At 43.0% G+C, this 15,392-nt stretch overlaps 1 long non-coding RNA gene across 1 annotated transcript; it reads right to left on the reverse strand.

Moving 5' to 3' along the window:
• Nucleotides 1-3,157: 3,157 nt before the first annotated feature.
• LOC149354049 (uncharacterized) lies at nucleotides 3,158-14,923 on the reverse strand. Its single transcript, XR_016289627.1, has 2 exons — nucleotides 14,771-14,923; nucleotides 3,158-4,012 (listed from the first exon to the last, which is right to left on the reverse strand). It is a non-coding gene; the product is annotated as an uncharacterized LOC149354049 (long non-coding RNA).
• Nucleotides 14,924-15,392: the final 469 nt, after the last annotated feature.

Here is a 15,392-nt window from a genome sequence, read left to right on the forward strand (position 1 = left end):
TCTAAACCTTGGTCCTTGTGGCTGCATCGCTGCTCGGATATCCACGTGTGTCAATAGCAGCAGATAAAGACATTATGGCTCAGGAAAGGGAGAAATCGTAATTGTCAAAGCAGTCGCGCCCGCGCAGCAGGCAAGCAGCTCATGTTTCTTAATCGGGTGGGGAGGTCAGCCTCATTGACGCGCTATTTAACATTCATTTCGGCCCAAGGCTGCCAACAGAGCCGAAGTACTGCATGCCATAGCGCCTAGGACGATTTCTGTAACGTTGTTGTTGGGTTACAACATATGACTGTCAGGCTTGAATTTCGCAAATACAATATTTCCTCTAAAATCACTTATTGAACTCATAACATTTTTGTTAATTGTCAGCCATATTTTGTAACTGGAAATTGCTTTTTGTGGGAAGGAAATAGCGCAGTAATTGTTTGACATCTCAGTGGACACCTGAACAGCGCTGTAAGGGAAGGGGGGAAGGTGGGAGTGAAAGAAGAAAGAGAGAAAGAGGTGCCGTAGTGGAGGTGAGGTCTCCGGAATAGTTTCGACCACCTGGGGATCTTTAACGTGCACTGGCAGCGCACAGCACACGGGCGCCTTTGCGTTTCTCCTCAATCGAAACGCGGCCGCCGCGACCATGTTCGAACCCGGGATCTCCGGCTTAGTAGCCAAGCGCTCTAACCACTGAGCCATACGATGCCTCGTTTGGAGTGGCTTTGTAGTCTTTCGTCACATGTGAAAATGCGCTTATGCAGCACCTTTTCTTTGAAAACTTGAGGGAGAAAAAAATTGGATGGCGGTTTAGCATTGCTAAGCACGAAACTGCTAAACACAGTTTTCTGCACGGGGACACCACCGCCACGTACCTGAAAGGGCGATTGAGATGTCTACTGACCCAGGGAGTCAGTTATGCGCGTCTTCAACCTTTTCGTCGTCAGTGCCAATTTACCCAATGCACGCCGGCAGCCAATGCTCCAGTGTCGCGTATTTGTAGTAATGTTGTCAACTACAACACGTATTGGTCTAGCGCCTTGTTTTTGCCGCAACGTTGTCCACGCCAGCGCAAGCAGCGCACACCTCTCTTTCACTACCGCCACATAGCTTGCAAGGTCGTTGCGAATTAACTTTGGAACATAACCAGCAAGAAACGAAAAAACTTACTCAGCAAGAAACGCGTCGTATTTTTGTATGCTTAGGGCTATGCTTCTCTGAGGAGAATACAAACAAAATAAAGCAGTGTCAATCCTCAGAACGTAGAGAATCATCACCTGTGTGTAGCAAGAATGCGTTTTTGGCTATTCTAACTGACCATTCGCACAGTGGATGTAAGGTACATAGCTGATATCATTATATCGGTCAATCAGGCACTTGTTTCTTAAACTATACGGGCACTTAATTAATCTCAATAAGTTGAACTGCGCTGCCGAATGATGCTATGTCGTCGGGACTGTAACACAGTCATGGCTGCTCGGAATTGATGATCAGCCTAACCTGAAAGCAGTTGAAAATGTAACAACCGTGACGTAGCGGTGGCGTCAAGGCTTTCAATGCGATGAAATACGCAGAAAAGCAGGCACTGACTTGCCCGCGGTGCCATTCTGCATCGCTGTCAGTGCGCTTCTGCTATGCGGCCGGGCTGACGCGAAAGCACTGTGCGTCCAGTTAACGTGGCGAGTGTCACGAGACGGCGCTTGTGATGTGGTCGCTGCTGGCGCCACCATACCAGCGCACCCGTCGCGTTAGCCGATGATAGCATAGAAGACGAAAGTGGTTTTCTTGCAGTTGTGGCGAGCTGACCCAGACCTGCGACCTATCATTGATTATCTGGAGGGCCGAGCTTCTGACGTACCTCGACAATTTTCTAGGAACCTGCCGGCCTTTTGCCTCCGGAATGGAATTTTGTCTAAGAAAAACTCCAGCACTGTTGACCGAGCGCACCTCCTCGTCGTTCCGGCAGACCTCCGCGACGATATCCTTCTTGCTTGTCACGATGAGCCCACCTCCGGCCACTTGGGCTTTGCCCGCACACTTTGCACGCGTGCGCCAGGCGTATTATTGGCCCAAACTTTCTCACGCCGTCCAACGTTACGTCAGAGGCTGCCGCGAGTGCCAACGTCGTAAAGCGCCTCCTCTCAAGCCAGCGGGTTTGCTCCAACCTATTGAACCGCCTCGGACGCCGTTTGATCCAGTCGGCATCGATCTTCTGGGCCCATTCCCTGTGTTCTCGGCCGGTCATAAATGGATCATAGTCGCGACCGACTATTTAACAAGGCATGCGGAAACTAAGGCGGTGCAGCGCGGCACGTCATCTGATGTTGCCCACTTTTTTATGCAACAAATCGTGCTGCGTCATGGCGCACCGTCCCACGTAATCACTGATCGAGGTACGGCGTTTACGGCACAGCTCATGCGCGACGTGTTTGAGCTCAGTCACAAGAGCCATCGCAAAACCACTGCCTATCATCCACAGTCGAACTGGCTCACAGAGACTCTCAACAGAACGATCGCTGACATGATCGCAATGTACATAGACTCGTAGCACAAAACCTTGGACGAGATTCTCCCGTACGTCACATACGCCTACAACACGGCAGCCCACACTGTAAAAAAATATTTATTGAAAAAAACAAACTTTCTGGCAGCTGGCCTGCCAGAAATTTTCTGTTATGCTATGTTTTCGGTTTTTTACTTTTTCTGTCATTTCACCGGGTTTTTTGTTTGCAATTAACAGAAAATGTCTGTGAGGATGACAGAAACTATCTGTTTTTACTTTTTTCTGTCATTTCACAGGTTTTTCGGTTTGCTGCTAACAGAAAAATTCTGTGATCTTCCATTTTCTCTTACTATATTTTCTGTCATTTAACACCTTTTTTTTCATGACTCCCAGAAATTTTCTGTGAAGCTCCATGTTCTGTCATTTCACACACTTTATTTCTTTCACATCTTTTAATGACTGACATAAAAACAGATACAGAACATTAGGACTGCTGCCACATTTCAATAGAATAAAATATTTCACCGCTTTTAAACAATCACAAGCAAAGGCAAGTTAGCATTCAAGAATATTGAAAAATATGCAGTGTTAAATAATACAATCATGGCTGGTATTTTACTATACAGTAATATCTTTCAGCATCACTGAATTAAGGTAAACGGTAGGTGGGTGGCCGAAGAAAAAAAAACTTACATTGCCCTGCCTGCACTACAGGCATACAGTAAAAGCATGCAAAATATGCAATAATGGCAAGTAATGTCAAACGAAACCTGTCCCTTTCTGTCATACAGAATGGCATGATTCACTATAAAATAGTAATACAATACAATGAATACGACACAAAGTAATAATACCTGAACAATGAACACAACCAGTCACTAAATTAATGGCAAGCATACGCAAAAGGAAAGTATTGGAAAAATATGCTTTGCTCACGACTAGTGCTGCATTAAACAGCAAGATGAAAGCAACAGGACATAAGGCATGCCACGGGCTGTTTGCCTTATCACAGTGTAACTGCAAAACATTTTTTCACTCCAGTTAGTAGGTCTTATCTTGACGCTACAATAACTTTAAAATGAAAAAAGTAACACAGACAAGATAGAAAGTAGTGCTACAATTCATACAACCAGCCACTGAAGTGTAACAGCAAGTATAAGCATAAATAAGGCATCTTAAGCAAAGTGTGTCTTGCCTGACACTAGTACGAAATGAAGTGAGATACAAGCAACAGGACAAAAGCATGTCACAAGCTGTTTGACTCATCAGTGTAACCATATAACATTGATTCTGTATACATAGTACATCCACTCTTGAGACTACTGCATGATAAGGCATGCCACAGGCTGTTTGGTTTATCACAGCGTACACATAAAATATTGATTTAAAAAGTTGTCAAATTTCAGAACAGTTAAAAGTCAGTCCTGCATGATGAGGGAAGCAACTTTTGAAGAGGGGCAGTGTTGCTTCTTCTTCGAGTGCTCTGCCTTCGTTCCCCGGACAGGATTCACAGCTGCAATGGTCCTGAAACAAGGACAGAGCATTGTTACTCCTCGGACAGTGACCATGTCTATATTGTCTTTCAAAGAAATAATAAACACTGCAAGAAGACTGCGCCCCTCCTCCTACCCCAAAATTTAATTCCTTTGTAGCCCACATTTCAGTTTCATTGTGTGCACTATTGAATATATCCAGTAATCTTTAGTACTCAGTACAAAACCAGACTTCAAGCCAAAATAAACCTTTCCTAAATGTTCACTTTAATAAGGTTTTTAACAACCATAGTGTTTTGTTACTTGCGTGAAAGCTGCTCACTGAACTCCAACACTAGGTTTTAAACGGACGTAAAAACAACTCCATGCAACCTGTTCTTGGGAAAAATTCATTCTGTCTGCACTTTCCCAATTTGTTGCCCACCGCGGTGGCTCAGTGGTTATGGCGCTCGGCTGCTGACCCGAAAGACGTGGGTTCGATACCGGCCGCGGCAGCCGAATTTCGATGAATGCGAAATTCTAGAGGCCCGTGTGCTGTGCAATGTCAGTGCACGTTAAAGAACCCAGGTGGTCAAAACTTCCGGAGCCCTTCACTATGGCGTCCCTCATAGCGTAAGTCGCTTTGGGACGTTAACCCCCAATAAATCGAATCAAACCAATTTGTTGATGTCTGTGTGGCAACAAAAAAATGCATTTATTGCTGAGAAAACTAAATTTAAAAATTTGTCAGTCACTCAATTCAAATTCTGACATATATGCCGAAAAGGACTTCATGACCACATTTTGAAGTTAGTTGCAGGGCTGCTTAGGGCCTTGTGATCTGCACCCAGAAATCTGACGTGTCAGTAGACTGCAGTGTACTTAGAAAATGGGGCAATGATGACAACACCTCTACTTTGTTTCTTCATTTTATGTAGATTATAAAAGCATCATTTCAGTCTCCTTGCAATCAGACAGTAGCCTCTCGACAAAGGCCAACTCCAGTTTGCATTCAATGTTCCTTCAAAGCGCTCTCTGACACCAGAGTAGCAATGTCTATGTATACACAGGCCGAATCATCAGCATGCCTATTTTGTGTCACCCGAAAGTACAGCCGTAAGCAAAAATATTTTTTAAAAGGTAATAAGTAATTTTGTAGCACATATTTATGTGCTTTGTCTTTACAAAGATTTAGATGCATGACGAGGGATATGCACATTTTAGTGAAGCTGGAATTAACAGAACTGAGCAGAGGCTTGTTTGTATTACTAATGCCCCACTAGTGATACGCGTCTAAAATGATGTCTAGTGCTGTAGAGCAAGCTGTTACGTGAATGTGACGTTACCCTCTCACATCTCCACACAGCTTCCACTGTACCAGAATAGTGCAAAGTGCCTGCTGCCCCGAGTGAAAAACTTTTCTGACCACAACGTCAAGCAATAACCCAGCAAAACGTTCATGCAGAATGCACACAAAATATTCTCTGTAGGCAGAATCAAAACAAAATTAAGCAATAGCTTTGAATAAAACTTTTGGTTGAGCATTGGAAGTCGCACATTTTCAGTGCTGTAGCATTTTCCCCAACGCCGCTAGTACGGCTCACATGCAGGCCTCAATATTGCAAGTATTAACAGCCTTTTTCAGTATCCTGGCTTATGCGCAGTTTGAACTCGGCTGCAAGGAAAAGGTACTTTCACTATCATGCTTAGCTGTCCTCGAGGCTAGTCAACACAGCTGAGCATGTCTGCACAACATCCTGGGCTCCTCACTCCTTCCACATATAAATTCCTCCCTACAGATGCACTTTGGAAGAAATATGTGCGGCTTACAGCGCACCCATCAAGAAAGCTTCATGTCAAATGCAGCAATAACAATGCTGTATCTCTCATCAGCTATCCTCACGTAATTGACTGAGGAGCCAATTTATTGAGACACACATAGCGAGGTATGTGCCACCACAATATGCAATGCTGTATGCATGGGTTATCTTGCATAGTATACAACTCAGGACTGTAGGCTCAAATACCGCAAAAAGGAAGTCTTCCAGTCGACGGCACCAACCAACCGTTACGATGTTGTGGTTATTTTGGTTAATTTGTGGTTTATCCTTTCCCTTTGCCAGCTGGTGTGATGGATTAGCAAGTGCATGGGAATTAACCACGAAGTCGTGAGAATCATTCGACACCATAGGGGCATTTGCCGCTGCGTTCTTCAGTTGTATCCAGCTAGAGTCACAATATGAAGCATTGCCTGACAGTTCATGCTGAAATGAATGCAAATCAAAATACAAAAGAGAAAAAACACAAACTTCCCATTAGCAGTGAACCTGTCTCCGACAAGTGGGAGCAATGCCAGCCTTAGGGGAGGGTGACCAGTGCAATCGCACAAGACGTCACCAAGATGGGGATGCTGAGTTGCCCTGTGGGTGTCATGCTACATCCTCCCATCCTCTACCCACCCTCCCTCTGTCCCTTGACCTTCAAAAGAGACATTTCCAGAGCTCTTCAAAATGAGAGAGACAATATGTATGCCTGAAGCATGCCAAAATAAGTGCATAACTCGCTGCTGTAGAGGGTTGCAAAGGGTGCATGCACCTTACAGATGCGGCATAGTTTCAGGCGTCGTTTGTTGTGAGCAGGGCCATCTAAATGACATTCTTTCCACCTGTAAGCTCTGCTGTGGCAGAAGGGAAAGGGGCAGGGGAGGACAGTTGTGCTTAGAGAGCTTTGTCAGTTCACTGCTTAGCCTTTGTCCTGTCTCAGTTGTGCAGATTCTTTCCATCTTTGAACTTAAAACTGCCTTCAGCATGCCCTGTGCATTATCTAAATTGGAACACATCTGACTGTGTCAAGCTGTATTGCCTTTAATGGTGGTAGGAAATAATGTGTGCACCATTTCTCTCCCTTTTGCATGCTCTGCTCAGTGAGAATTTCATTGTAGCTAGTTCTTCTTTTAGGCACCCAGCGGTTGCCACTGCAGAGCGGCACTGCTTGATTTTAGGCGTTAATTACAGACCTAAATGTAGACTGGGCTTTTTGCTAATCATCATCTTTGAGACACATGATTTTGGACTGTGAGCCCATAGTTACTCGTTCATAAGAAATACTTGTCTTGGACAAAAAAATGTTTTCAATTCTGAATGCCAAGAGAAAATGGGCACAGAAAATTTGAATGATTTTGTAGAGAATGGTTGTAGTGCTACTATTGTTGCTATGTGCATAGATGCAGAAAAAATTTTGTGCAGCGTTCTGGCAACTTAGAAACAGATTTGATTTCCTGTGTCTGGCATTATGTCGGCATGGTTTGTTTTTATTTTGAAATTCATTTGCTTCTACCCAATCACCTGTCCTGCCTCTTACATTGTAGCCATGGACTGTGCAAATGAACTCTCCCAACAAGCTGTCTTGCCTTATGTACAGTTTTAAGCAAGACAATTTATGAAAGAAAAAGAATGCCGAATTGCTAAAATTGCTGGTGCATTGTGACAGTGTTCAAGGAAAAGCAGAGATGATGGAAAAAGCCCTTTTTAAAGTACAAGAACAAGATGAATTATCGTAGTAAGGTTAAAACTAACCTGATCTAGCCTGGCTAACTTTGCACGGCCTGCTGTTTAACCTGAGTAAGTTCAGCTCAGGTCGACAATGTTTTGCCCCACTCAACTTTTGCCCATGTGTATGCAGAAAAGTGGTACGCCAGACCTTCTTCACACCAGTCTGCAGCCAAGGCACTGTTATTAGGAACAGAAGCAATCCGTGATGATAAATATAATGCTTGTACCATTTTCTACATATCCAACTGGAAAAAGGTTTCAATTCTCCTGTCACCCAATTTAATGCTATCAAAATTTTGTTATGCTGGCTTTTTTGTAGGCACTATTAAGAGTGGAGCAGGGAAAACTAAAACATCAGCTTCATGAGCTAAATAACGATTTCAAAAGAAGTGGGAATGCCCTGCGAAAGCCAGTATCATCAAACACAGCGACCCAGAGAAGAGAGATTGCATGACAAGTGGGACCGGTGGAGTGTACTCATGGTTCTAGGAAACTAATGCACAACTTAAAAATCTGGATACCATTTCTCTGCTGCTTCACGGATATGTACACCAACGTAACACATGTTAACTGTGACCACGAACACTACTATAACACCAAAGTAAATCCGGCCGGTCCCGTCCATGACCCAATATTACAACCATTCAAGACATTTTAGTGATATTATTGCAGGGGCAGATTCATGGGTGCAACTGGAAGGGGGGGGGGGTGATTTGAAGGAGGGGGGTTGGGTACATTAGAACCATGTATTCCTTGGACATTTTTCATCGAAGAAATGAGGTTCAACATGGCTGTTATTTAATATTTTCCACGGGAATCCTTTCCTTTTAATCAATTTCTCCTAATTTCTCCTAAGTGAGCATTACCATATATCCTCAACAAGGTTTCTCAAAGACACCTCAAAAACAAGTCTTCAGTGGACACTGGATATTTAACATATTAAGACAGAGTTATTCTGTTTCTGCTGCAAGCTCTTTGACAGGGATCCCATGTAATCACCAGCGGCAACTGGATAAAATGAGTGCAGGCACATGGCACAGATTCTTAGAAGCCTCGAATATTTGACAAATCACTTCGCACCACATCAAGCTTGCACAGAGGCAAGTCTAAGAATGAACCATAGCAAACGCATTGACAAGGAGCATGAACTCATCATGGCGCAAGCAGAGAAACTCTTCAAGAATGTCTTAGAGCACCTGATCAAGATAAAAAGCATATATGGTATTTCATGGCTGTTCAGACTGGCTTTTTGCAATCTGTGAGGAACCAGGGCAAAAAAGATGGCATCAGACTACACAGAAGAAGGACCACGTGGACTGAAGCACTGAATGATCAACTTTTGTACAGTTTCCTGTCAGCACACATGGCAAACAAAGATGAAACTATATCAGGAGATACCCCGAAACAATGTGACAAGTGGTTTTTTTTAGTCTGAAAAAACAGAGGGAATAAGCCAGCAAGGATTTGCACAGCTGTTTCTAGGACGCAGCAGAAAAGCAAAGTTAGTGAAGAATGGCCAACAAGGAACATGAAAGAAACCAGGGTGGAAACGAGTGTACAAGACATGGTCTTGAAAGCTAAAACCAATAAAAGGGATAAAAACGTCACAGGCCAATGAATAACAGGGCAAAAGGCTAAAAAGATTAGTCGCAAAAGTGACAATGAGGTCAAAGACTGAATGTAAAACCAGGAGCAAGTGGTGAAGGCAAAAAAATAGAAAATACGACTGAAGGCCGAGGGTGCACATGGTGAGACAAGTGTCGCATATCTAAAATCTGGTATTGCATGAAAAATAGGCTGGTACTTTTTCAAATAATGAAACTGAAGGTTTCCTTATGCACTGGTCCTTCATTGCCAGTATCTTTCCTGCTTTGATGATTTCACAAGCCAGTGAGTTTTTGTTCTTCGCTGTTACTTCCATTCATTGAAATTCGGATAAACGTCCTGTTTCCAAAATTTTACAGTTCCGACAGTGAATGCCATGATGGCAGCATTACTCATTATCAGAAAAAGAACAAGCCTACCTGTCATGCAATGCCTGGTTTTAGCTACATAACACTTGTCTCATCATGTGTATCCTGGGCCTTCAGCAGTATTTTTTTTATTTCTTGCCTTCACTTCCTCCTGGTTTTACACTTCGTCTTTTCCCTCATTGTCAACTTTTATCACTTTTAACTTTTTAGCTTTTTGGCCTGTTACTTGCTGCCCTCTGAGCTCTTTATCTCTTCTATCACTTGTAATCTTCAAGAGCATGTCTTATTTTTTCACTTGTTTTCGTGGTTTTTTGCATGTTTCTTGCTGGCCATTCTTCGCAACCTTTGGTTTTTTGCTGCTTCATAGATACAGCTGCGCAAATTCTTGCTGGCCCACTCCCTGTCTTTTCCGCCTAAAAAAAATCTGCTTGTCGTATTTTTTTGTCTTATTTTGGTGTTCCGTGATACAAGCTTTCATACCAAATGGGCCTTGCCTAGCTTTTTCCGTCGTGTATCCGACAGCTAGGAAGGTGTACAAATAGCTGTCCCCGTTTCTTCTGATATAAAAGTTGACAGTTCAGCATCCACGTTGCCGCCTTCTGTGCAGCTCTTTGCCCAACAGAAAGTGTTGCTCTAGCTTTTCACTGTAAACAATGAAAACTTTCTGCGATACCTGAGCTTCTTGGTTAATACGACAAAGTCATAAAAGAGCATTTACGTATGTGCCAGATATGGCAGATCACTATTGCAGAAAAACAAATTAGAATAAAATATTTCAAGTGATGGTGAAGAATGTGATCATGCATTTCACAGAAAATGAAATAACTGAAGTGAGTGCTTTTTTGCCTCTGATGCCTCCCTTCTGGCTAGCAATTTCATGAGTACTGGAAAAGGAATGTGTACTGTGGTGGCAAAGATACCTTGGTAAAAAGTGCATCATGCTGCGCCATCTAATAAGTATTGTTTATTTTTTTTCCCCCGTAACGCAAGTGCAAGTGCTTCTGGGGCACTGCAACAGCAACAACTGACTCTCTTGGATAAGTCGGGAGCTCACTCTATGCGACTGTTTCTTACCAAATAAGCACTTTATCGGTCCCTTCATTACTGGGATCTTGTTGTTACCACTTCTCTTTGAATAACTATACTACTTGTGTCACTTTGATGCCCATTCTATTCATGTCCCTTGGACTGGTTGATTTCTTAAAGAAATTTTAATCAGACATATAAGATCTATGCTTTGCTTATGCATGCACTTTTAGAAGAGGAGCTGAAGGTGTCAGCATTTTCAGTTCATGTAACTAAACTCATCTTTCAGTAGCAAGCCTCTTTGCTTTTCTATATTTTAAACTGTACTACCTGCTTGCAAAGTTGGTGGTCCCTGACATTCGGTGGCATTGTGGTGGAGGCTTCCGGTTGCCGCTATTGGTTTGCAGTATCCCCTCAGGCTACAGCCATCTAGGGCACAGCTTGCGGTAATGCACTGTAAAGCACAATTTTGTTTTACAACTGGGCTTCCCTCTGAAAAATACCGAAAAAAATTTGCAATGTAAAAAAAGGTATAAACAAAAGGAAATAATGAGAGGCTGTGCAAGTATGGGCCTCAGCAAGGGCTCACACAGGGTGCGGTAAGGTCCTCCCTGATGCAACGTGATACTGCCAAAATTACCTGGCAATGTTGCAGGGGTTACACTTACTGAAAGGAGAAAATTAAGAAAGTACGGAGGCTGGGACACATCCTAAGGTGGTACTGGTGAATCAATGTGTATTTCGAGGGACTGTTCTGCTACCGTATACACCTGTCCACACAGACAGGGAAGCTACTGGCAAAGCTCTGTTTGGTAACTGTCATCACTGATTACTTAGTTAAATATGGGGTCGTTCACTCCATTGGTAACTGTCATCACTGATTACTTAGTTAAATATGGGGTCCTTCACTCCATGCAAGGACACTGGCATGAAAATTAAGCTACAAACTGCTGGAAATGAATAGTTGCATGTCATTCAGAGATCTGCCCTCGGCCATTGTTTATGAGACACTGGACGCATACCTAGGACACTTCCCTCTTTTCTGCATCTCTAGAGGCATCTGCATATATCATATAGTGTAAAAAGACTTTTTTCCATCCTTTTCTTCTTTTGTCCTTCCTACAGCACAATGTATCCAACACAAGCCTAGTTGAACTCTCCACTTTTCTAATTTCCGCTTTTCTTTCGCTGAAGTGTCTAAAGATACACCTGACAGACTGTTCATTCTCACTGAGCGTACGGCGGATGTAGCTGCCGGCCCATGGCTAAATCTCGTCCAACATGATAGTGAATGCTGCCAGCCAGTGCACTACTGCTGCGTGCAACACTCTTCTCTGCGAAGCATTTGCAAGTTGCATGCCACATATTGTGACTTTCGAGGAGCTTCAAAGGGAAGTTTTCCCCTTCTTATATCGCCGGCTGTCATTCAGATGAAGTAAAACAAGCCCAGCTCTCCCAAAAAATCTGATATATGTCTTCACACCCGGTTGCACGTGCATATAGCACTACCATCACTCACACCAGCAGCCTGGTGCTTTTGCACTGGTCTTGTAATCTGTCAGCTCTGCACATAATTTAAGCAAGTTATCACCAGCACTGCAGTGCAGCAGAATGCTTGCTAGATCGAGCACCTATGCTCAGCACAGCACGCATATCCCTAGATGCACCTATCTGTATTACATAAGAAACATAATGATAGCTCTTTTTTATCACCAGATATAATATTCATCTTTAAAATATTTATATTATGCCTCACAGCCATGCAAAAGCAATAGTATGGGGAATTAATTTACAGCGTTGACCTAGGTGACTCAAAGAGATACTCCACCACAATACACAAGAACATTGTGGAGGAGCAACCACAAAGCAGGAAGCATGTACAGACCACTTACGGGCCAACATTGACATTTTTTAGGGGAATACAAGGAAAGTGCCTAGCTCGCTGCTTGCTCTTTCAGGCGGAAATTTGCACATATTGAATGGTTCGAGCTTAGCGTGAGTCAATGGGCCCCTCTCAGCCAATGCCACACACCACACGTGTATTTGGAGCACAGACCCCACACGCGCACTCAGCATCGACTGAGGGACAGCAGATCGTAGCAAGTAAACAAACCTTCAAGTTCACATAGCGGACTTCGGTGCACGACAGAAAAGCACACATGCGCACCATGCCGCATGGAAAAAGCAGGAATAATTTTGCAGTTCACACACTAACTAAACAACATGTGGCGAACGGTGCCACCGGAGAACATGCTGTTTGTCATGCGATAAAGCTGTTCATTGCATGGAGCTCTCAGAGTATGTGCGCCAAACACCAATTGGCCCATTCCGGGCAGTTAGTAAACATTCTTAAGCCCAAGGTATGACTAATCCTGATAGAATTCAAAGGAGCACTATGAGAGTAAATCGAGCTGACTGCCGGGCAAGAATCAAATGGCCGAACTTTGAAAAACACTGTCAGATTTGTCCGATGTATCTGGAAAAAAAATTTTCCGGGTCTATCCGATGTACTAAGGGGAGGAAATGCACCGGGTCTATCCGGCGTACCTTTAGCCATAGGCTTCTCTCAGAGTCAGTAGCAAGAGCACACCATACAAAAATTTCACTGCTCTATTTAATAACCCCATTGTGAGTTATACAGACAAAAGACTTAGCAGAAGAATGCAATTCCAAAAAATGTTGGAGCTAAAGAAGATTATTTTTTGACAGAACTCACAAAATGACTGCTAACGTGAACAAGGAAACCTCATTGACTTAGCGTGCTCAAAACTTTGGCTGAAAAAATGAAGCACTGTGGTTGCAAAGGCTTGTACACTTTCACCATGATTCCAGTCATGTTGACTGACACGATAAGAACAAACACCATGCATGACCCACCACTAAACCAGGGTGTCAAGCAAGCTACTTTCTTCCAGTTCCCTGACTTTTCCATGGTTTCCTCGACTATTTAAGTCAAAATCCTCTGACCACTGAAGAGGCGGGAAAACACAGCGGCCAATGGTAATGGACAGTATACATGATCTATTCACAGCAAAAAACTAAATACTGAAACTTCAAACGCTGCAATCAAAATAGATTTGCTCCTATTTGAGGCAGCTGATTTCTTCTTGAAGAAAGCCCAGCTTCAATGCGACTTATGAAGCTATCTTTGCTTTTTCTGTTCCATTTCTCTAACACAGGTGGTTAACATAGCCTTTATTCTTCTGAGCATACATTGCCTCCACTAAGTGTGTTCATATTTCGAATTTTTATTTTAAAGCGCAGAGTATTAAAAACGCTTAGATTACAAGACACATGTGTTCCACATAATACAGCAATGAAAAGAACCAGACATTGGACAAATATTTAAATCCTCATCATTTATCCTATCCGAACACCGATTAAGCACCACAAAATACAAAAAAAAAACAAAATACAAAATATAGCATACCCTCCAAATAACGCCAGAACCACATCAGCTGCCAGAGCTCCAGATCAAAGAAGCTCCAGCAGCCGTAGTGTAAATGCGATCAAACCATCACAAAGTTCATCGCACAGTTACATGAACACAAGTCCTCATACTTACTAATAGCGAAAGAATGCTGACAATTTCTGCGAAGTACCATCTACGACATCAAATCCATCAAATCTGCATGGCAACGCATTCAAATCTATCCATAAACAATGGATGGTTACATGGCCACAAAAGGGTTACTGGCATTGCATGCACATATGCAATCTTCAGTAAACCCTCTCCCCCAGGTGCTGTGCTCCTCTGGGCAATTATCTATGACCCCTATGAGCAAGCAACGTATATGACTTCCACCAAAATAGCCATACACTGCTACATAATCTCAGAAGCAATATAGCACCATGTACCCTTTCCAACCCTTTCATATTAGTGACTGGGCACCATGCAATGCAGGTAGTACAGCCATAATCTGTGAAGAAGTGGTTGAAGATCAACTCCACAAAAAATAGTTTTATCTTTCTTTCCTTTCTACAGATTTTTTCAGAGCGCTATTTTACCAGCTGCATTAACCAAGCAGCAGCAACAGCAGCAAAATTTCATTCCATAGCTGATTAGTTGCCTGGGTTCAGCAAACATTTTCTTACTTATTTAAAAATTGCTTTTGCACTTTGTTAGCATTTTCATAAAAAGGTCTTATGATAAAGTGGTATATACCTATAACTTTGATCATCACTGCATATGTGAGAAGTGCCAAAACCAAAACAAGAAAGGTCGTCACAACTCAGTTAACAAGTGAGATCAGTACTTACCGCTGTGTGAACTCCAAACAGAGGCTTGTTTCCTTGGGGTACACAGCATTGGAAGCAAAGTGCACCAAAAACATGAGATTGAAGCCTGGCATGGGTTGGCTGCGTGCACCTCTTGCAGGGTGTCGATGCATATGGTGAAGCTCTTTGCAGCAAGGAAACTGCCTCCTGCACAAAACAAGTTTTAAATCAGGAATGCTCGCCCGAGTGCGGTACCACAGGGAATTATACCTATTGCAAAGATGAAAGGAGAACATGGCATGTCCCCGATGTCGTCATCACTGGCAGATTCCTGGCATAAGAGGGAGTTAAATGCGTATAAGAATTGCCTACCAAAGTAGCACCATGTGAAAGCTGCAACTTTAAACCAGTTACAAATAAGCGTGCAGCAGAGCATAAGCATAAATAAGTCTGCGCTTGCTCAGACTCTTACTTTTCCCAACAATATGTGGTGAAATGCTTTGGATTGCATACAAATAAGTGTCAACCACATATAAAGGCCCTAAAAATCAGCAGAGGCATTTACACGTGCTGGATTGTCTACAACACATAAACATTGCATAATTTTAGTGAAATACAGCTCCAGAACAAAGTGTAAATGCCTCTCAAGAGCAAAAGAGGCCCT

This window comes from Amblyomma mixtum, chromosome 3 (assembly GCF_055824585.1).
Source record: "Amblyomma mixtum isolate Tamu chromosome 3, ASM5582458v1, whole genome shotgun sequence".
NCBI lineage: Eukaryota > Metazoa > Arthropoda > Arachnida > Ixodida > Ixodidae > Amblyomma > Amblyomma mixtum.